Below are 25180 nucleotides of genomic sequence, written 5' to 3'. Positions count from 1 at the left end.
ATAAAAATTTAAAATTCAACAAAACAACACTTTGCACAACAACTCATGTGGTAACCTTAAATCACCAAAAAAGGACATAAAATATTAACTTAAGGCTAATTTTAAAAGGTGCATTCAAGGTTTGATTTAAAAGAAGAGAGAGTAGGGGAGCATCGTATCTCAAGTGGAAGATTGTTCCAAAGAACGGAGGCAGCAACACTGAAAGCACGATCCACATGTTTTCTTAGTACTTTTATATTGATCCTCAACAAGTGGTAGGCTAAAAAGTATTGTAAAAAATTTGAGTGTGTAAATATCACATCCCCAATATGCATCCTACCTGGAACATGTTAAAGGGACAAAGTCGGCCATTTTTCATGAATTTTGTTTGATACGAGATACTACTTATATTGTTTGACATGTTGAAAGACACTGAATGAATGGGTGACCATGCATATATTCGACCCCGGATTTAGACAAATGAAACCATCGCGTAAATGAATTAATGGTCATGACCATTAATTCCTTTTCGCGATGGTTTCACGTATAACTCACATGATAACTCATTATATAAACACATTATAACTCACATGATTTTTTACAAAAACGGATTACAGTTTAGAGCTTCATCATCCTGGGGGAAAAGCGTCAAGCTTGTGAACTTCCCCTTTAAATGTCTAGATGATGGCCCACAATTCCGTGCAATTTGCTGGCTAATTGAAACAAGAGTCTTTTCCTCAGTACCAGTGTATGGCTGTAGTGTTGATCTGGTACATGTATTGATACATACACCTTACCTTGCCAACCGTGTGTGTAGAGACTCCCAATTTCTCAAAATATCGTGGAAATGTAGTTTCATTCAGTGGCAAATCAGATGGCATCGTTCCCATTATGACATCATGCTGTAAACCTGATTTCAACAAAAACAACAATTCCATTGGTTATACATACTCTGCTGGTAACATTCTATGAAAGGACTAAGTCTGTACAATTACCAAGACACATTTGCCTACATCTCTGTCTTTCATGAATCTCGAAAAATTTTTTCAAAGGCTGTATAAATTACCAAGACACATTTGCCTACATCTCTGTCTTTCATGGATCTCGAAAAATTTCAGTATTATTGAGATCTCCAAACTATACAAGAATAAAAGATATTACAGGATCTTACTGAGTGCTCTAATACGCAAAAGCTATAATGATCCAGTTCATCATTACTCTAAAGACAAACAGGATTTACGGCTTTATCCATACCGGTATGTATCATCATCCACAGACGTACATGACCATGTCTTCTTATGAATGCAGGAATAGGGACGGGGGCTACTATTGTCTCGAGTCTTCTTCTCCTGGGTAACAGACAGCAAGATAAAAAAGACTATATTTTTGAGAGTGCACATGTATACTTAATATACATATTTGATAATCATAGAAAAGACAGCACCACTATCTGTTGACAGATTTGTATAATTTTATGCTTATAACTACAGAACTCTATTGCTGATCTGGTTTTCTTGCTGACTGAATTGTTCAAACTTTAGTAAAAACATAGACAGTAGAGGGGGAAAGCCCCTTTACTGTCTATGGTAAAAGCCAGACTGAAGACAAAGACTAAAGACACTGATCCAGGAAACTGTAAACCATGTAACACCTGTAGAATGTGCAATTTCATGATTCAGAACAATAAACACAAAATAATCAACAAAGTCAATGACAAATCATATCCTTTCACTGGCCAATTGACATGCAAAACATGCAATATCATCTATGCCATTGCCTGTGCCAAATGCAACAAATTGTATATTGGTGAAACAAAACGTGAACTTCGTATCAGAATCAATGAACACATTTATAGCATTCGTACACACAAAGATACCCTGGATCGCCCATCACTTTCATGAACCCGGTCACAATATTAACCACTTCTAATTCACTGGCCTCTGTGAAATCTATTCTCGACACGACAAAATAAGAAAGCAACTCAAACTTTAAAAATTATTAATTCCCTGGGCACTCTTTCACACACTGCTATCAACAGAAAAGTATTACTTCACAAGATCACTGTCTGTGAGAGAAATCTTACAACACACCCTAGATGCCAATCCCAACAGTTCAGCCAAAACTAGACCATTGTCAGAGGTGTCAACTCGAATTGATAATTAGCCGTATTTGCATAGAGCATTATTTGAACCATTTACCTCCATGAAATCAATCCTAGAAACCTTTACTCCAAGTTTCAACGTAATCACATGGGTAACAAAAATTCATCAAAAATACAAGTTTGCAAGTTTTGTAATAATTTCCAAAAAAAATCTGACTTGGGTCATCCCTCCAAACTTGCACACAAAAGCAATTAGACAATGGAATTCCAAGAAGATTATTTTTGGAATAGTTTGACCATAAACAGGAAAATCTACCCAAAAAATACAGTTTTGCAGATTTTCACACAAATCTGATAGAGATCATCCCAATTGACCTTCATATCAAATTTCAAAGCATTTAATCTGATGAGCGGTTTCAGAAAAGAACATTAAAAAGAATTTAAAATGCCCCCAAAATACAAATGTATACAAACATACAAATTACAAATTTACTAGTAAAACGAATCCGACTAAGGTCACTCCAACAATCAGCATACAAAATAAAAAACTTATCTCACAAGTAATTTCTTTGAAGAGGAATTATTTGCCAGTACCAAAACAGGAAATCATATCGCCGTTATCATATAGCCAAACATTTAAAGCCAACAAAAGAGTTGGCATTTTTTTCAGTACTTTTGCTCCTTGTATCAACTCCAATTTGCTCGTTTCATACCCTTTCATGTTGATTTTTTTATATTAAGCTTATTTAGCAACCTGCATACGTGCAATGTACATTTATATTACTGGCAATTGTATTGAGTCATCCATAAATTGAATACTGCTGTCAATACGACAACATTTCTACATAATCATACCCAGGCTGTGTTTATAAGTTTAAGGCATTTCATCATGATTCTTTTAAAATGTCATTCATCTGACAGATGTTTTGTTGTTGCATGATATCAGGCAATTACCGGCAATACTCAGGCAGTACGCAAATTTATTTATTGCAAAATTCTTAGAAATATCCAACCGTGTTCAATTTTACCTACCACAGATAATTAAAATCTACTTATCAGATTTTTAAAACTTGTTTTCTAATCATTTACAATCTACCATCGATATCTAAAATTGTTTATCAGACATCCATACAAAAAGTTTGATTCTCATTCCTCTTTTCAAGACATTCTGTTGTCTACTTCATGGTACAGTACAAACAAATCAAAATTTTTTGTCAACGGCCATGTGGATAATAGCCACAACACCTCAAGTCAACACTCCTAGCAGATCTCTCAGATCAAGTCTACAAACCACACGTAAAGTTCCTCGAACTCGGTAAAAATCATATGGTGACAGACCCTTCTCCTATTCTTCATCAATTCTATGGAACAAACTGCCAGCTCATATTCGATCAGCTCCCGACATTCGCACCTTCAGATCTATCTCATTTCTTCAAGAGAGCTTACCTGTGACCTAGCGTGTAAAGCGCCAGTGAACATTACTAATGAACACTAGGCCCTATATAAATTATTTATCCTGTCCTAAGTATTGAACCTGCTTATGTTTACGAGGTCAAAGTAGCCAAAATCAAACTGCCTGGTACTTTTCTGGGTATGGTCATATCAAAATGATATTAATTATCAAAGTGATAATGCTAAAGTACTCTGCCAAATATAAGTGAGCAACGTGTGTCATCCTGCAGAGTTGTGTCAGCACACAGGCGCCCGTGCCCATGGTAGTCTGTTAGATCAATACCTAAATTCTTGGGAGTATATAGGTTGTAGTGGCGGGCAGATCGAGTATGGGATCGATAGATCGAACAGAAATCGATTGATCTGGTAGACTACCCAGCGCACGGGCGCAATGCCCAAAAAATGTAAACCACTGATCCGCTAGCGGTAAATTCTGGCCAGACTGACTAGAATTCAAATGTAAACAATAGTAGTGTATGCCTAGTCAAACTTCATCCAGTTTGATGTTATATGTCAAAATTAGAGGCAGTGAAGTGTGGTCGGGCCAGAAAACTTATCGGTATATATTCTGATAAAGACATTCTGTATACTATTCACTTGTCTGCTAGTTTTCTTGTCTTGTCCTTCTGCTTTTTACGTGTTCTTTATCTCCACATATTTGTCTTTATCTATTCGACATAAATGAAAAGAAGTATTACACCTATAGCGTTGTCCTGTTGAAACGATAATTAATAATACACTCTTATGACTTAAGCAGACCGGAAGCACCAACAAGGTGATCTTTTGAATTGGTTTAGTCTGTGACAACGATTTCATTTGATACCATGATTGCTGACTTTCTCTACGTTATACAATACTATTAAAGTATTTTTTGTAACACACCCTCTAACAGACAAACATGGACAGATTCGCAACGGGTATTGTTTAAGGCGTGAGCGGTTACGTAACCCATCCATGTTCGCCTCGCCTCAGGTTGCTCTCGCCTCTCTTTTCCGAAGAGTGCCGACCATGCATCCTTCGGTAATTTTCGGACTTTCGCCAATTGTTAAGCGAAAGTATGTTCGGCAAAGTTTGTGTTGTAGTTGTCGTGTGGTGCTGAGCTGAATTGACGTGCTGGCGAAAACGGGGGTGTTTTGGGCTTCAGGAAAGTGAGTTTTACCGTTTTAAAAATTCCTCTCATATTTTTATGAATATATGATGAGTGTGTTTGAACCAACTTTGAAAGTCTTTATCGATACTCTCTGGTTTTACTCAATGGTTTACGGTCAGTCATGCCGTCTTTTACACGCGCGTCAAGGAAGGACATGTTTATTAAACTGTTGGCGTGTTATGTTTTGATTGGCGTGAAGCAGTGTTTCTGGCCTGAGAGCTCACAAAGTAACTATGGTTGCTACACGACTGGCAGTACGATGCCATCTCGTCGTATTTTTAGCATAATCTCGTGCAATTATCAACCACAAACAAAGCCTCCAAAAAGTTTAATACCTTTAAAGCTCATTTTAATATGAAAAGCCGATAGTCTACCGAGACGACCATGGAACAAAAGGCATGCAGCGTTTCCAGTCTGTCTATACTATTTGTCTGTGACTCTATGAGGAAAATCACTGTAGGAAAAAATTGCGAGACAGGAGCGAGAAAGTGACGCTTTCTCGCAATTGGTGAGAATCTCTTGTCATTCTCACTGCTACCGGTGAGAATTTTTGAATTCTCACCGGTGAGCAGTGAGAAATGCACTCCTTGGTGAGATAATAGATTCTCACCGGTGAGAATGGAAATTCTCACCAAGCACTGTGAGAATGGTAATTTTTACGGTGAGAATGAACCAGACTCACCATTCATTAGTGAGAATCAGCCAGATTTGTTGTTCACTGGTGTGAATCAATCTAATTAATTCTCACCAGTGAACAATGAGTCTGGTTGATTCTCACCAGTGAATGGTGAGTCTGGTTGATTCTCACCGTAAAAATTACCATTCTCACAGTGCTTGGTGAGAATTTCCATTCTCACCGGTGAGAATCTATTATCTCACCAAGGAGTGCATTTCTCACTGCTCACCGGTGAGAATTCAAAAATTCTCACCGATAGCAGTGAGAATGACAAGAGATTCTCACCAATTGCGAGAAAGCGTCACTTTCTCGCTCCAGTCTCGCAATTTTTTCCTATAGTGAATGTTCTAGCTTTCCCAGTCCACTTCCCGAAACTACCTAGTATAATTTTTAAGAGTATCTAAAATTTATTCGCTGTAGAGTAAGTTAATTTATGTACACTTGCAATATATAAATTCCAAAAACTGTATTTAGCACGTTCTTCTTAATAGCACGTTCCTTTCTAGCTTTGGTCCACAGGTGTGGTGTTTTCAGACGGGAATCCTGCCTTTTACGGGCTGATTCTAATTTTGCGACTTTTAACGAGGGGTAAAAGGTCGTAAAACACCACAGCTATGGACCCAAAGTCAGTTCCTTTCCAAATGATGGTCGTTGAGCGTCAGCTGGAATTGCCATAGCTTTGCTGGAAAATCATTTTCTGCTCTGATCAAAGTGAACAGTGAAGTGGATGAAGATCGTCCTTGATTGTCTGCGTTTAGGGGCGGCGTCAAAAGATCGATGTTTGAAAAAAACTTAATTGCTTTAAGTTTGGGGGTGGGGGGTTTTGGCAAATTAATTTCTGTGCAGTCAAAACGATTTAACGTCTTTTTGGCAAATTTTACGATTTCAAGGCTGTTTTTGTTCGCTAAAACCGATCGAGTCACCTGTATTTTTGTTACTTTATAATGGTTTTCAATTTTTATTTAATTCAATGGTACATTGGTACGTCGTTTGATAGAATTAGTACAGGGTATGAGTTCGCAATGTTTTTCAATTTTAGGTCAGTTAAGTTAAAAGGGGGTGGGGGGGTCTGAGGCCAAACTTAAGCAATTAAGTTAGATTTATTATATTGAACTTTTAACGTTGCCCCCTACTCGAAGGAGACTCAAAGATTTTGCCGTGTGCGGGCGCTCTGCGACCTCCCACCAGGCTGCTGCCGCTGGATTGCGTGATCGGCTGAAAAAGCTATTCTTTCAGTCTTATCCGGGAAGCTTCAAATAAATAAAATGGACCTCAAGCTTATGTAAAAGTTTCTTGTTTATCTTGTCCCAAATACAGTCGCAGATTGCGTCAAATGTTCGTGGGGGGGGGGGGAATCTGCACATTTCAGTACACCTTCGTCCAAAGAAAACTGTGTTCTTTTATGAAAACTGTCAGCCACTCAACAATTGAAAATAACCTGAATATTTTGCCGAAATTGGTCAAAACCAACAACCACCTGCTATGATAGCCATAACAATATTTAAGCCAAACAAACTTGTAAGGTTATTGACCCGGGCTGTACACACTTCAATAATAACACTGTTTGATTTGGAATGTTGCTCTAGTGAGCCGTCATTATTCCGAGGGTCGAGGGGGTCGAAGGAATCTGAGGGAGATCACTAAAAAATTGAAGCTACAAGGGCAGTTGCTCAAAATGTGGAGCGAAAGTGAAATAATCTGAAAGACCTACAGACTGCGACCATCATTGCCCACATCAGTTTTTTCGAAATTTCGATGCCAGAGGGGGGAACCCCTTCTGTGCTCTCCCCTTTGGGTGTTCGAACAGTTTTACTTAGTAAAAAAAATCGTAAAAACACATCTCAGATTGCACCAGACTGCACTATTGCACACATCAATTTCTCAACATGTTCTATGCACGAGAGGGGACATGCCCCTCTAACACTCTATAGTTGTGACTTTGAATTTCATTTTGTTGGTTTCACTTTTTTCAACCAACATGAGATAACCGATAATAATCTAGCAGGGCACATCAGGATTTGAAAGGTCTTTAATATTGCTGAATTTTGTAAATTTTACAAATACATGAACATATGTAACTTTTCTAAGCGTGTGTGTTGGCCGGGGGGGGGGGGGATCAGTCAAACTTTCTGTGTTAGAAAGGGAGGTTACTCGAATTCATCATGGTTTGCGGGACGGGGTGTACTCGAAATTTCGGAGTTTCCTTTGAAACTCCTCCGACCCTCAAGGCCCTGATAATGACAGCTCCCTCAAAATACCCTTTCTTTGAAGAGTTAAGCTATGAGTACGATTCGACTAGAAATTCCTTATAATTGGTTATTTTTGTCACGGTTACTCTACCGTGTGATTGTAGTATAAATGGCTGGATATTTTCAACCTTTGTGGCATATTACCGTCAATTCGGAAAGACTTTCAGTATCCCCCTCTCCCGAGGTTCAAATTTGCTTATAGGCGCGATGTTTGCAACGATAAGACAATGTTTGTTTGTTTCTTTGTTTGTTTGTTTGTTTTATCACGTTTTCGTACTCGAACTTTGTTAGGATTTGTTCAATATCATTCTATGTGCTTCCCTCACCCAGGAAGATAGTCCGTATAGAAAAGAAGCACTTACTCTGGAGTTTTCAGACTTGCAGCCTTGCTTGTGAGCGTCAGTTAAAAATGTCAAAGAGTTGTAGGCAAGTCATTCTCTGCTCCGATCGAAGTGCACAGTGAGGCAATGGGAGACCATCCAAGGAGGCAGTCATCGGAACTACGCTCAAAGGTCGCTCGGGACAGCTAGGACTGATGTCAATACTTTTGATGAAAGTCAAAACATGTTTGTCTGATGTACATCGTAAAATTTAAATGTTTCAGCTGTGTTGACACGATGCATCTATATATAGTGCATGAAATACATTGTTTGTAAACAAGAAAGTCGCACATGCGCAGTTCCAGCGACTGCCTCCCTTCAAGGAACTAAATCGATCTTTGCCTAATATGGTGGCTTGCTAACAGACAGTAACGAAAGCTCCAGGTGTGTTCTTTGGTCAGCACAAGGAAGATCTGCAAACTGATCTTAGAAAGAGAAAGTTTCAGACAATGTTTTAAGGTTAGGCGTTTAAAAAAGGTGTTTGTCATTGTTCATCAGTAAACCACTTTTCTAAAATACCTTGTGTTTTCCAAGTCGAAAGTAGCTCACAAGCATCAACAATTGAAACGCCTTCAGGAATTCTGCCAAGTTTAACAAATGTATGTATTTCGTTAGGACCAGAAAAGAAGTATGTTATTAAAGTTGAGAAAGGTAGTCTATAGGAATGACATATTTTGTAGCTGTAATGAGAGCGTTGATATGCCGATGTTTTCGTGTTTTCTCAATTGTGGGAACAGTTTGGATGATAATACAGCAAATACTATTATTGTTGCACTTTTGAACATGGACAAAAAGGGGACAACGTTTGTAACAAATCACAGTCTATCTTTTGTAGGTGGTTCATAGGGGGTAGTTCATTCCTCCATATATTACATTCAATATCTTATAACATAAAAGTTCACACATCTAACGGATCTTGCCACCGAAAGTATTGAATAAATTGAAACACCAATTATTTAGTTATAATGTTATTTATCGAGTTTTACGAGCTTGTTTTGTTGTTTAGGTCTTCACCACAATATGCAGCTTGTTAACGTCTGATAAACAGCATTATTTATTTTAATGTGATATTAATGTATGATGTTGCATAACAATTAGGTTAAGATAGTATAAAGTAGAGATTTTACTTTAAAAGTCCAGCCACTTTAGTTCACCATCAGCGGGCATTTCTGTAGGATGGAGCGTTGTTAGAGACATAAAGACAAACTCTACTAGTCTATACTTCGGATTATCTCGGGTACCCGACCCCAACGGACGGTGCAGTAACACCTTACTGTTTGTCTACCCATCCAATATTAACACTTAAGATTGTTTCTTGGCTTCATTTCTCGTAAAGCACTCTTTCCTGGCGCTCAATAATTCGACCCCACGTTTTCACTGGCTCTCATTCTACTTATACGAAGCGTGACCCAATCACCTTTACGAAGCACTCGGCTTTTAAAATTGAACAAAGATATTCTTCAAGCCTAACTTTCGATTAAAAATTAAAAAGTCGGGTTTCTGCCGTCTGCTACATGTTATACAGGTGGCATTTTACGGAAAGTTGGTGTATTTTCATATATGTTTGGCAAAGACACTTTGTTTGGTTGCAGTATCAGCTTTCTATTTGTGCGGTGGTGGCAACTTAAGGCCAGCTGGGTACCACGTACCTGTACCACAAGTGTCAAAACACCTTTTATAACAGAAGTTTGGGAGAAACATAGACCAAAATGCACCCTTAATTTCATAGAAGGAGAGATAATATCAGTATAGAGTTACTAGCCATGTCAATGTTTTGTAGAGCAATGGGAGCTTTCTAACATATCAGTGTACTGTAGTCTATATGGTTGTTGACCGTACCAGCTTACCTTCATTACAGTCTGAAGCAACATGATAACTTTTAGAGCCCGGGAAGAGTATGCGTGGTGAGGTCATTATTTAAATAAATATCATTTTCACATTAGCACTGGCATGGATGTACATCTAAGACAATTATTTACCAAATTTCAAAGGGGTATTCAAATTCTTTCACGGACAAACTTTTTAAAAAAGTAACTTCTGTTGATGGTCGTGATCACCGTTTTCAAGGTTATTGGAACACGCATAGGTACTCATTTTTCTTGAGAGAGTGCCATTACTGGGCAATTTCGGATGTGAACGGTGAAGTGTAGTGTAGTGTCTGATAAACATTTTAGACACTACACGTTTTGAGTTGCAGTGTCCGAAAAGAATTTTCAAATAACATGAGTAGACTCTGGATGAATGTTTCATAAACTTCGTGGAAAATACGCAAGCCAATCAAATCAGTTGACTCATATTCATGACAAAAGGCCTATTATAACACGTCTTACAAACATACGTGCAGATTTAGTCTGCTGTGTGTCAGAGATGATAAACAGTGCCCTCAGTGAAGAAAACGAAAGGCAGTGCAATCCATTAGACAAGACTATCTTTCTCTGGTAAAGTTGACTGGTCTTTTAAATTGCTGAGGTCGTCAAGTTAGCCCATGTGCCACTTGCTGGGTTACAAACCATGTATTTCTTCAACAACGTTTTGTTTATCCCAGTAGTATATCATGTATGTTCAATTTAGCGTGAAACCAATTTCTTGCTTGCTATCCTCTCCAACATAGAGTTGTAACGTTGGCTGTATAGGACATTACCGGTATTTGAGCCCTGACTGGAGAGCTGATGACTGTGGCCCCATAATATTCACAATAAATAATTATAATGGAGCGAAGGTACAGAAAAGCATAAGCTCTTGATTTTCTGTAAACTAACTTGGACTAAACGGTTACTTTTCTTCAATCACCCTTAAAGCAGGTTCCAAAATTTGAACAATAAATATTTTCTCAAATGACAAAAAATTGACAAAAGTGTCCACAAAGTGTGACTTTGTTGCAAATTAAGTTCTATAATTCTTTCTCGGTCAAACGCAAGTAGTGTATTGCATACACTTCCAAATCGAGACATTTTCATGTCACGCGACATTTCATCAATTCTCTATATTAATGCATAAACATTTTCATGGATATATATCAAAGGAATAATAGTAAATCAATTTCTAGGTTACATCCGGGGATTAATCCGTTTCTAGGTAACATCCGGGGCTTAACGTTGTCAATCATTTAGGTTCTGATAACCTATTTCTCCACAAGTCACGACAGCTCGACAATCAGCGTAAGCAAGAATAATGGCGTATCTAGAACAGGGGCATGAGGTACTGCAAAGTGGGTTGGCAGTTAGTTCCCAGGTGATTAAGCCGATCACAAAGAATCCAACATTGGCCTCTTACAACTACGCTTTGAAACTGTCTCGAGGGGTAACGTCTTTCCCAGCATTTTCCATTTCTTTCTTTCCCTAAACCCGGCCCACTTTCTTCATCGAAAATGCGTTCATTAAATTGCGCATCAATTTTATTCAGATACTGGAATGGCTATCACGATATTAATGGGGTGCGTAATGTGCTGGGCAAACGAGCTGCAAACGCGTCAAATTCTCTTCCACAAACAATCAAACGTCTGGTCATAAAAACTTCACTGAACAGTGACTATCATCTGTATGTCACGACACAAGTTTTATTGCAAAAGTCACTGTGACGATTTTATGACGAAATCAAGTGCGTTATTTACACATGTCAGTAAGAAGACTAATGCTAAATAACGCCAGGCAAACAGACGTTTTGGCCGATATTTATTGAGTCAAGACCTATGGCTGTGTAGCAAAGAAAGGCCAATTTTCTACTGAGTTGAAAATTATCTTGAATTTTATCATCTTCAGTACACATATGAGAAGTTCAAAAGGAAAATTGAAAATTAACTTGATCAGCTGGAAAAGGAAAATGACTGCTTAATTCCTGTATTTGATTTCCTGGACCAGTCTGTCTTCAAATACACCCATTACCCATCTCGTGAATGCGTTGTACGATTACTTCACAATGTAACTACTCCTGATTACAGAAATACTGTACAGGAATGGTTATAGTAAGTTGTACAGCCCTGATATTACCTGGCTTAATGCTGTGTCCCAGTCACCGGGCCAGTAAGAGTGAACGCTATTCTGAACCAGCCACTGAGAGAGAGAGAGAGAGAGAGAGAGAGAGAGAGAGAGAGAGAGAGAGAGACAGAGACAGAGAGAGACAGAGAGAGAGAGAGAGAGAGAGAGAGAGAGAGAGAGAGAGAGAGAGAGAGAGAGAGAGAGAGAGAGAGACAGACAGACAGACAGACAGACAGACAGACAGACAGACACAGACACAGACAGACAGACAGACAGACAGACAGACAGACAGACAGACAGACACAGACACAGACACAGAGACAGACAGAGACATAGGCAGAGAAACCGAAAGAGACAACCGAATAGACAGGTAGAAGAAACATACAGACAAACAAGCAGAAGAACAAAGAAATAGGTACACTCGCATATAGACGGATATTATAGACCAGAAGACAAACAGTCAAAGTGCACATAGATAGTGCCAGACAAAAAAGCCATTATCTCGTGTACCCGAGACATGTGCTTAAGTATATGTAATACATACATATGCTTACGCAAATGCGCACGTACACTCATGCATACATACATAAAAACATACATAGATACGTACGTACATACATACATACATACATACATACATACATACATACATACATACATACATACATACATACATTCATACATACATTCATACATACATACATCAGATACGTATACATGGGGGATATAGGGGTAAGAATGCAAGGCACAAAATTCAGACTGAGGAAGACATCTCTAGGCAAGGCTGACTAAGAGATGTTCGGAACAGACGGACTGAGAGTTTCAGGGCAAAATGATTTGATATTTTCCCGTCAAGTTTTCGTTTCATTTAACATTCATAACACGTTTGCTCATACAAACGTGGTTGATACATCTGTTTCAAAACAAATAAGTTAACAAAGTATTGTATAGGAAATAACAGCCTAATTTGTCAGAAAATTTAAATATTGGCGATTTCTAAGAATTTCCAATCGCCTTTTAATTTAAATTTTATACACGTTCAAAAGCCATGTTAAAATTTTCAATATTAACGATATGCCGGCATTAGGTCACATAAGTGATATCACACATGACAGCGGTGTTGTTTGGAGGAGGGGAATGAAATATTTTTATTGATGAAAAAAATATAGATAAGTAAGCTTATTTGTTATTAAACTGAGAATTCTCAACCAATCCACCCATTTTTGACATTACTTCAATTAAAACTTTGAGTAATTCAGAAAAGCTACACACACACCTACTGCCGTAACCCATGGGAGTTTGACCGTCCAATAACTTTCCGTATTTTGTATAGTACGCGGAGTCCCGAATACGGGAGACGCGCGACGCGCAATTTTCAGGGGTTTGTAGCAATTTTATTTCAACAATCGCGCGCGTTCCACTCATATCGCGCGTGCCGCATCCCTCAAAATTTACCATAGAATTAGTTTATACGGACGATTAATGGAGGGAGGTGTATAATAATAGGGTTATACACAAAATACAGCCCTGTATGGACTCGGGCTCAGTGAGTGACGTATTGGACTCGCCTTCGGCTCGTCCAATACGTCACTCACTGAGCCCTCGTCCATACAGCAGATACAGGGCCGTATTTGTGAATAACCCTATAATATATATCGAAGTATACATATGTCCTCGTGGGAAATTACAGTGCTCGATGCGGAAAGCAGAGTGTTATAAATAATAATAATTAATTATATATATATATATATATATATATATATATATATATATATATATATATATATATATATATATATATATATATCCAGAAATAAAAAAGTTACTGTAATTTGCATTTCAAAGCCCTGGTAATGTACTTTCGAGTGCAAAGTTTCATCCCTGGTACTTAGGAATCACTTTGTAACCCAACTACGTTCACATGATCATAAGATAACATAGGAACATCTGGGCATACAAAGCAGAAATTCCTTTTCCACGATATTATTGATTTTGCCTCTCCCCATAGCCGGGTGATACGTCGAAAATTACGAACAAACAAGAAAATAAACAAAAAGGTAAAATTCTGTCAAAGTTTATGAACCATCATGTCCCTGTGTTGATAATGTAGTTTTAGTCACAGTCCTTCCACTCAATGTGGAGGGACTGTGATTGATATAATAGTTGTCATGCTTCGGAAAAATCAACGAAGCCACAAATAAGACAGTTATGTTTTAATAATATGTTCATTGCTTCATCATATATTAGTTATTGTTATTAATGCATCACAAGGACAAGATTAGAATCTTGAAATCTAACAATTCTCCGTCGGTCTACAACCAATAAATTTGTAGAGAAATAAGGTTCTTGTGTGCAAAATCGTCTGAGCTGTGTACATAGAGAATAGTTACTGTAGCAGTTGTGAATTGAACTGTAGTCTATATTAAGGAAATCTGAATTGTAGGACTGAGTTTGATATTTTATCATAAAAGATAGTCAGTTTTCACAGGAAATGCTAAACCTTTTTCGAGCTCCCCATTCCCGTAATGTTTTGGATCTATCGGTTTGAATGTCGCCAACTTGCACCACTTATCGCTCCATTGCCAATTCAATTTCATCAAGGAGAGTCTCAAACTGCAGACTCGCCGAATGGCCACAATTTACTGCCTAAAATTCGCTGCATTTTATTTCAAGAATGTTTTTACCTTATATTCGCACATGGCATAACACATAGTGTATTCTCACCTTTTAGTTTTCCTAAAGTTTTGAAAAAAACTAATGCGACGTGTCTGCAAAAGGCCAACTAAGCCAAACACGTGAGATTTGTGACTTTGTGTTGAATAGTTGGACAATTATAGAACAATTCGTGATCCAGTGATCAAATCATCCAGTACAGACAACTAATGTCCACCATATTACTTACATCAATGAAAAGATCTGATTATGTCTGAAAATAATCCAGTTGTCATGTCATTTTATTTCATTTTGCCAACAATCAGTTTAAATTCGCGAGGACATTCACTTACCGAGCCACAATCAGAGTATTGAGCGTCAGTGTAATTTGACCAACTTCTGTTTCTGGAACGGAAGCAAGGTTTGAACGTAGCGAGAACTCGAACTAGAAAAATCTGCGCGAGTCACTTGGAAAGCAAACCTTGAAAATTTGTCTTGTTCTGTGTGTCAACTTTATAAAACAGCTGTCTCAACACAATAGGCTAATTTTTCAGTTCGCTCGTTGACTCAGACACTCTGGTGAGGTTGGGATTGATGCTGAGTGGGAAGAGAGAGAGGAATTGCTTTCAAGAGACTGTTTGACATATCCTTCACGAATATCAAACTTATGGATATAGAAAGTCAAAAGACTGATTCAAAGTAAAAACCTTTTGAATCATCGATACCAATCACGCATGCGTCGTTAACAGCCATGCCAATGATCACGTCATTCTATGTTGGGGTGACATACGGGAGAACGACGGGTGCAGCTAGCTGGTGAACGTTGTCAAGAAGGTTGATTTGAGGCACTTTAAAGAAAAACGGCAGCCATCACGATGAAAATCTTCTCAATATTGTCATTAATTCAACCGCTTCGAATCCTGTTTCTATCCAATAGATAATTGAGATTTCTCACTGTTCGCTGTTGGAATGTATTTATTTAAAAACATGACTTGTTGTTAATCTTCTGTAACTCTCCCTAAACTTACCCAGGCTAAGTTTACAATGTATTGAGAGGTTGTAGTGATACAACACAGAACCGAAATTCCTGTCGGGAAAATTGTGAGAATAGTAAGATTCCTGGTACACCGTGAGTGTGTGTAACATCCACCTTGTAACCACGGAGACAGTTGGCGGCGGCGGCGGCGAAGTCTGTCAAATTGTTTCATTACTTTGTCGAATTTCATTTTTTCGTCCTGCAAGTCGAGCAAATTTGAAAAGAAAACTGCGAAGCGGAGCAATTGTGTTCCATCTTCTCTGCCTTCGGCGGAATTGCTCGTTTGAGGATTTTGTAAAATAGATATTTTCTTCTTCATTTTGTGAGAATCGAAATGGAACTAGTAACGAGGTATACGGTCGTTTATTCGTGCAATAAAAAGCGCAGCCATACCGAGCGCGATCATCCGTGGTCGAGTTCATTATTTTCATCACGTACTACTCAAAAACTGACACTTTCAAACCGTCTTGCACATTACTATACATTAACGTTGCCTAGGCTAACGGACTAATAATGACATGCGCATTAGAGTGCTCACTGGCTTGTATTGAATGCCCTGAAAGGTGCGCTGCGACGCGGAGCGATATTAATTTGTTCTCATAGTCGACGTTCTCATCGAATGTAGCGTATCCGTTACGATGAAAGTGGCCGACCCGGTTACATAACAGCGTTCACAGTTGAAGTAGACTCCTACGTCACTGCTTTGGCAACTTTCGGTGTTTTTCAACGGAACAGTAGAACGAACTCGGTGAAGTAAGCAATTCCCCGTGAATTGTTTTCTCCCGGTGTTTTCTAACTGTACGCTGGCTGGAATGAGAAAAGGAAGTTGACACAGAAAGCCAACAGAAGTGAGAAAGTTTTGACAGGAAAACTAGCAAAACAGAGGTAAGAATTTCTGAAATCGTTTCCTTTGAATATACTACCGACTTTCTGAAATGTCGAGTGTCTCACAGCTATTTATTTGCGGCAGATTGGATATCAATCCGCGATGATGATAAAGTCCACAGTCCAATAATACTGTCATAAGGGTGTACCATCGGAACGACCTTACTCAACAATTGGAACATAAATTTATGAATATTTGACCTGGATGGCATAAAACGAGTATATGTTTGAATACGTCAAGCCCGAGTGAAAAATAGTGAGGGGAATGTGCATTTAACGAGTTATTGCTGCGGCCTATTAAAGGAATTGCAGGTACACACCTGGTTCGTTATCGAACAAAGAAGATTGAAGATGCGATCTGACGGGCGATCATCGCATCAAAGGACGTCAATCCATTTAAGATGACTGGGTGTATACGAACTTATGTCGCTACACAGCGCTTCTCTTGTCTGTTCGAGCGAACAGTCTCATTCGAATGGGTACAGCTGTTTTTTTAAACCTTCAGGCTTGTTTCCTGTTCCGCCTAATCTCGTAATCAATTATGTTTTTCTCTATAGTTTTTCTATGTAAATTTCGCCTTCGATTGCTTTTTTTCGGTGTATAAAAAGTGTAAAACAAGTAATTTCTTCAATCCGACCATTTTCTGACAAATATGTTGTTCATGGTTTATAGTAGTGAAAGTTTCAAAAGTCCTTCATATTGTATTTTTGTAATTTTTCATTTAAGAAAGCAAACTGAAACATAGCGCAATGAAACATGACTGAACTGTTTGCACAATCTTTCTCGTTCCATTTGCGCGGTGAACGCCGCCTTGATGACTTACCCTGACGTTATTTTGCTCCATGGAGGTGAGACATAGAGTCTATACAATTAAGCCAAATAAAAATGTGTGTTTTTCAGGTAACCCGACAGACCCTATAGAAAACCTGCCGACCCCGACATTTTTTTCACGTTTTCAAAATAATTTTGAGTAAATTCTCGAAATTTTAGACTATGTTATGGGTCCGAGCCAACAAAACTAACAGTAAAAACAAATTTCCTCCAACCTGCTCACAGTAATTTACAGAGGCATGTTAGCTTTAACAGACACATTTTTATTTGGCCTAATTATCTTGTAGGTAGCGCTCCGATGAGGGCTACCATGTCCTCTATCGTGACCTCTACTAGAATCAAAACTAGACTTCCAATTTCCCTACTTTAAATCTTCTGGGGTGGCAAGAAGGTTTCCGGGCAGGCATCTTGACTTTACGGAAGCAGAATGAAGAACACGTTATTCTCACAGGGTTTGGGGTATGAACGAGAGGTTAGGCTAAAGGTATGCAGTCACCTATAATCTAAATATGCCCATATATGGTCAAAGGGGCGTTGCTTGGTATTCAAAATGCCCACGTGAGGGTGCTGTTTTTAAAAAGCGGCCACCCGCTTAAAATCTATGATTGGTTAGATTTCTCTTTCATGGTAACTGTGGCAAAATTGGATCAGGTGACAGTTATAGCTTTAAGAAAGTCATTCGCGAATTCTTTTCATAATTTGACTTCAAAACAATGTCGAAGGGGTATTATAACTGTCTTCACCAAATCAGTTATTTACAATTGTTTGTGCATTTGTTTGCCTTTGAAGTTGGGAAACAAACATTTAACCCGAAAAAGAGAAATCTATTACTTTCCAATTAAAAATGTTTATTTTATAAATTTTGTTGACATTGATAATTGCCGATGAAGTAATTCATCATTATCATCATCATCATCGTCATCATCATTATTATCATCATCATTATCATCATCATTATTATCATCATCATTATCATCACCACCATCTTCCTCCTCTTTAGCGATATTTTGCTCGAGCATTTTCTTCGATGCAGAACGAAGCCATATAAATAATGAAAACATCAAATAAGCAATTGGATATGTTTTATTGTGAAGGTGAAATAAACCTCCCTAGACTGCTATATAACATTCGTCTCCTTGGCTTTAATCAACTGCCGATCTACAACTTCATCTGTGAACTAGCTGAAATTAGAGTTTATCATGGAGGTATTAACAAGTAATGATCACAAAATGTTAAACTCCACGACATGGGAACTAATCTGGTAGATATTTTAATCCCAGTTTGACGTCAGCCATCTGTACTTATGACTAGCAATTCTCTGATGGGGAGATACATAATTATGTGGTTCGTTCAGTGTAAGACCTTCCCGCCAATACAACGTCACAAAAGATGTTTTAGATGATTATGTAGAACCTGAAGGTAAGTTTTAATTGCTTGGCATAAATAAAATTGCTTGGCAATTTTTTATTAAATACGAATGATACTTTCAAATAAAATGAAAATAGGGTACATCATATTTTATCTATATTATTTAAAACGAATAATTTATCCCATGTATGTAAATTGTCGGTTAATGTGTAGCTCGGTTACATTTTTATTACAGCAGTTCAAAAGCGGCAGGTAACACTGTATATTTACAAATGTCGTTTAATACTTGAACCGACACAACATATATATGTTGAATGCTGTGACTAACCGGCCGAGGGGCCCTGCAGATCTCTATATCTTCGTGCTATCTAAAACTGCAGTTTAGATATTTTAGCTGATTTTGAGAATTTATCGAAGGGAAGTGGTAGATTTCAGGGTTGGATCGATTCCATTTGTTATGCATGGTGGTTTTGGCCATGCTCTGAATCTCAAAGTTGATACGTCAGTTTCTTCCAAAGTCCCATAAACAGCAGTTGAATAAATCTATCTCTAACGCATGTTACGACTGTTTCCCATGTCTGACAACATTGAAGTCTTTGCTTACCGCTACCCCTACGACATTATGCATATTTTGCATATGTCAAACCTCCAGGAAAGACAGAATCAATTTTGTCTGTAACCCGCCTTTTTTCTCAATACTTCACACGCGTGTATATCCTCTATATTGTACCCGTTACACAAATTCCCCCTTTATTGTGTTCATATCTTCCGCTTTTCGATCTTCATTAAAGTCAGCTTGGCACTTACGAAGCCAGAAAGTGAAACCGAGACACGGCCATCGCCAAAATAACCAACATTTAATGGCGAGTGCAGAGAGATAGTTCACGGTAAGCTTAAACATTAGTTTTATACACGCTATGAGTAATTGAAATGCTGCCACATATGTTACATGGAATTACTTTCCTTCGTCGCACCTTCAAAATATCGTGCCCCACATTACCTTATTAACTACCGTCTTATAGTATCCGCTTTATGAATTTCCTATTAAAACCTCCTATTTAACATTTTCATTGCATGTCGTACTCTGTCGGTTTCATATCCCTGGTTTTCTCTGTGACCTCAAACGCATTAATTGATTGTCCTTCCGGGGTTCCTCTACTTCAAAAGACAAAAATTATCGGAACGTTTTCGAAGGAAATCAAGTTTCCGATGAATGTAAGGATGCAGAAATTCCATCAAGTGATATTTCAAGGTCTCGATATTTACGCTTGCAATAGAGATGACAACGGAAGTAGAACAGTGTCACGTGACTCAAACATTTCCCGTAGCCTTTGACCTGAAGATTGACAGCTGGTGATGTGGGGATATACTGGTTCAGATGTATCCTTCACCAAGTTCACAACAAAACTAAATAAATACAAGTGTAAATTGCCATTGGTTTAATTCTTCCCTTCTTTCGTGCAACTGTGTACTCTGTTGTTATCCATGCAAGGTTTTTCCTTTTTTCCCAAACAATTTTAACTTATCTTCCTGATGACTTCTTATCCCCATTTCGTTGTCACATCATCATCATCGCCGACATCATCACAGAGATCATCACCTCGTCATTACCGCCACTCCGTACACCACTGCCATCATCATCCTCACCATCACTGTTGGAGCTGTCGTCAAGTAACATGCAATGTCGTGAAGAATGTGTATTGATGATAAATGTAGCGATTGACAGTTCGTAGCAGCTGAAGTACCTTCATGGTGTTTTCTTTTTTATTTCGTTAAATTTTAAAGACAGTGCATTAACAGAGACCGGTTGTTCTGTTTGACTCTCACAAACTAAAGGATCAGATTTTTTTGTGTGAGCATCAAAAGATGGATCGGTATTTTTCATTAACTCATTTTTTTACAAAGCACTCTATCACTTCTGATATCTCTGTGCTACCCCTATCCCCGCCAATGTGTGTTTTCAAGTTCAATTAGCGCGCTGTAATAGACCCTTGTCCATTATTGTTATTCTGTTCGTAAAAAAGCTATTTCTTATTCTCCTGTATGTTGAAATACCTAGTATTCAACTCATCAATGCTCATTTCTCTGTGTGATTATTGTTGAGAAATGGATTTAAGTCCGGACCGGAATCCTCTTTTCAACGATAACATTGCAGCAATATGTTGTGGGGTAAAGGCTAAAATTTGCATTTCAACATCCTTTAGGAAGAAGAACAAACATAATGAAAATATTAAAATCAAGGCCTGGAATATAATCGTGTACTACAGCTTATGAAGAGCAAGAACTTTGTTGCAATTTAACCACTGACTCTGTGATTCACCGTGGATAAAATCGGTTATTTTTCTCGCAAAATTATTTCAAACTTACAAAATGTGTTGCCATCCCCACAGCATTGGGTTCGTACTCGACTTCTTCACTCGCCAATAACCATGCCGATGATACGCCCACTAATTCTGTCACAATACATGTCGATCAAATTATTTTTTATTTTTTTTATTTATTCTTTAATTCTAGAACGTGCTCATAAAACCAGAGGAAAAAAACAAAAAAACTTGCTCAACAAGAAAATAAAACAAATCTATCTAGACATACTCTTCACTCGGAACACAAGTACATATATTAATGTTACAGGCAAATTGAACAGGTTAGCTGGAATTTATGCCCTTTTATGTGATAAACCCTAATACAATGAATCAGCCATTTGAGAGGTGCAGGAAAGACCCTACCTATAAAGATAATAATAAAATTATTAAAGCTTTGCAGCAGCTAGTTAGGCATTAGATGGCTCACTATTGGCATTCCCTTATTTTCTGAGAAGGGATATAAATTTTATGAATGATTTAAACTATGATATTTACATTGCCTTCTCAAAATGTCATGACACATCATATATTTTATTAATCTTTCAATGCAATTCTGATATTTCGCAGGTATTGAAATCTTGTTTACGAGCCTTTTTGAAGTCGAAGTAACAGGATTTTTTTTTTTTTGGAATTGCAGTAATTTTCTCTTAAAGTCTTTTTTCATATAAATAGCAATTACCATGCATTGCTTCATTGCCAGCTACCATTAAAACTTGCATTATATTTCAAAACAGAAAAAAATCGTTACATTTGGTAAACTCTTATGGCCGACTGGTGTAAAGTATATCATACGGTGGCTTCTGGGTTTCTAGATGGCGCCATGTGTCATTACGACCACGTGTACATCCTGACATTACTTATTTGGTTGTCTTCGAGGCTATTTAAATGTCAAAGAGCTATCTTATTCCTTTCTGTTGAATATTTTACGGTATGTATGCCGCCAATGCCCAAACGTATGAACGGCATAAAGACAAGCTGTGTAAAACTACCTCATGATTGCCATACCGTGTCTTCGCATTCGATGAAACAAAATGACGGCTTCTAACTTCGCCTGACGAACACGCATTTACATTATACAACCGATACACTGGGTGCCAGCCATTTACAGCGCAGACTGTCCACGCTTTACCGGGCGTGACTGAAAATAAAACAACTCTAATAAAAAATCTCCTTCCGTTGCTGCAAAGATATTTTCTGATTGACAAAGATCTGTCACTCAAAATTTATTGAGATCCATCTCTTGTTTGCTCAACGCCCTCGGTTTGTGCAGCTGCACTCCATTTAATGATCAATCGATGAACTGGTATTCTGCTTTTCAGAGGAATTTACTTTCTGGAACGAGGATGCGCGCATGGCAAGTATATCAGTAAACGTGAAGTATTTTTTTTATTTCGACTGAGCATGTGCCAATTGAAGTATATGTGTAAACGTGAACATCATTCAACGCCTTGGAATTCCTCCTCACTAAATTACTGTTGAGACGTAATGCAGGGTCTGAGATTTAGAGCATCGCCATCGATTCGACGCATTAACTTTCACCAACTCTTGACCCTCACATTTCAATCTCTCACATCGTTTTATGGATTGCGATTGGTTCACACCATTAGTATGCAGAGTTACACTGCGACACTGAGCTTTAATAATCCCAATTTGCAAACCATCCAAGACTCTAAAAAACAATAGCTTATGAATGAAGTCTTTTACATTTAATTGTAAGGAGTTTTATCCGCACAGTTTTCAAACGAGGAAGTTTAGCCTAGTAAAATTTACTCTGAATGTTGTGTACCCGTGATACATTGCTTCTTCTTCTGTCGACACCGAGAATGCACAACCTCCCAAAACAGCTAGGACTATGCGTGAGCCACGTACCAGGGATTTCAAAAGACGGGAATCTTCGATGAATTATTGTAGTCAAGAAATGTTCGTAATTAATAACCGCCAATGAGTCAATCTAGGTATAGCAATTTTTATATTAGTCTAACTTTACAACTCGATCTAAAGACTGATTAGAATGTCGGAACCACTGTAAATCAGTCGATCGGTTCCCTGCTCACTCACTGACATAAATGTAACTGTTTGTTTATTTCATATTCTTGTTATCATTTAGAATTTAGGAAGTCAGATGACCATGAGATCCGGCCTAGTATTTTTCCTGATGTGGTTTATCATGAAATCATAATGGCACGATATGTTCGAGGAAATATAATTTCTCCTTTGCCAAGAAACGTTGAGTAAACCCCGATCTATCAACAAGATAACGCTATCATTACGGTAAATATTCACGAGTTAAACACTGTGGTACCAAAATAGTGCTGCCTGCCAGGTATGGCCTACTCGGGACAATTGCGTGTACAAGTGCTTTTAACGTGAATATTCAATTGGCAACATGCCGGGACAAGTACTGTGTAAATTTCACTTACAAAAGGGTTTCCTCAAGGCTGTAAACATATGCATAGTCGTACTTTCTTTGCACATGGTTTCAAAACCCGGCAAGATATCTTGCGTAAAATTCATTTTACGCTTTCTCAGCATAACTACTGATGTACTTTATGGCAGAAGCCACCCTGCTTAACCAACAATGCAAGGCTTTGATATAAAGTGACGTTATAATTAGATGGCGGAGGAGATAGTGCGATATAGGGATTTTTAAAAATTACATCATTGTCGGCACCGGCGTATAGATATAAGGTCAAAAAACAACGAGAAGTCGAATTGTAATACCTATTCTTTAGGTAGGTAGGTAGGTAGGTAGGTAGGTAGGTAGGTAGGTAGGTAGGTGGGTAGGTAGGTAGGTAGGTAGGTAGGTAGGTAGGTAGGTGGGTGGGCAGGTAGGTAGGGAGGGAGGTAGGGAGGTAGAGGGGTAGGGAGGAGGGAGGGAGGGAGGGAGGTAGGGAGGTAGGTATTGTAGTAGATCGTTGGGTATGTAGGTAGGTAGGTTGGTCGGTTGGTCGGTCAGTAAATAGGTAGGTAGGTAGGTAGGTGGATGGGTGGTTGGGTGGGTGGGTAGGTTGGGTAGGTAGGTAGGTAGGTAGGTAGGTAGGTAGGTAGGTCTCAGACTATGAATCAAAATTTACAATCAATCATTTGTCGAAATTAAATCAAGAAGAGAAATATTTAAATGATAAAACTGTATGTGTTGCTGAAATACCTTTGGTTTTCCATGTTGCCATTTTAATGGATAAACTCTGTTTCATATTGAAAACGGACGTCGAAGGTCAAGGTCAATGAATATACACTACTGTACATTATCACAAAGCAAGGGCGATTATTGTGAAGCACGTGCTACATGCGTTTCACGTTTGCTATTTGACGTAAAATTGAAGTCAAACTTTTAAATTCATATTTTACAATGTGTTCACTGACATTTCATCTTCGTACAATGTGCTACAGTGTTCACAGACTAGAAGGTTAACGCCTGAGGTTGCTTGTCATAAGATATGCTAGGGCATGCTACACACGGTATAAAACAGTGACCCCAACATTTTCAAGTCAAGTCTGTGGTTCATGAACAGCCTCCGGTTTGCCTAGGATTGAGTTTCGGCGCATTACTCTCTTTCTTTAGAACCACGCATTTCATCATGATGGTAAGCAAGCAAACAGTGGCAATGAATTACATACAAACCTCAGCAGATGGCGCTTCGCGGCGGGAAAGAATCACAGCGAATTCAAAAAAAAGGTTAATTTCAGGTAAAATATATATAATGTGTGAAGTCGTAGCCAGTTTCAGACTACAATGTTACAGCACTTGTAGACCCAATTAGACATTGAACAGCACAGTCATATACATGGTGCTCTCGTATTACAGTAACATCCTTGCATTCACGGAGTAAAACTATACGAAATGTGGATGGTTCGGACATATTTTGTCTTGGTTACAGGGATGAAATCTTATTCATTGTTGTGAAGTGACAAGGACTCGATAGAAGACATATGTTAGTAGTGAAAAACCCATTGGTTACGCCACAGCAATATTTCAGTAATGTTACAGTACACATGTCAGTAAAATCAGATCTTCTCACCTAAAACTAGAATGTCAGAACCATTTTTGAGCCCTTTGTTTACTTTCAATACAAAGTTAAGGGAA

General features: G+C 38.2%; 1 protein-coding gene across 1 annotated transcript in view; it reads left to right on the top strand.

Moving 5' to 3' along the window:
• The first annotated feature begins 16248 nt into the window (after positions 1 to 16248).
• LOC139134097 (vesicular inhibitory amino acid transporter-like) overlaps positions 16249 to 25180 on the top strand; it is a 44019-nt gene continuing 35087 nt past the window's right edge. Inside the window, exon 1 of the mRNA XM_070701006.1 lies at positions 16249 to 16534. The gene's annotated coding sequence lies outside the window, so the exon portion shown is untranslated. The remainder of the gene's footprint in view (positions 16535 to 25180) is intronic.

The sequence above is a fragment of the Ptychodera flava genome, chromosome 5 (assembly GCF_041260155.1).
Source record: "Ptychodera flava strain L36383 chromosome 5, AS_Pfla_20210202, whole genome shotgun sequence".
Lineage (NCBI taxonomy): Eukaryota > Metazoa > Hemichordata > Enteropneusta > Ptychoderidae > Ptychodera > Ptychodera flava.
The sequence above is the reverse complement of the archived record's forward strand: the minus strand, read 5'-3'. Positions and strand labels throughout refer to the sequence as shown.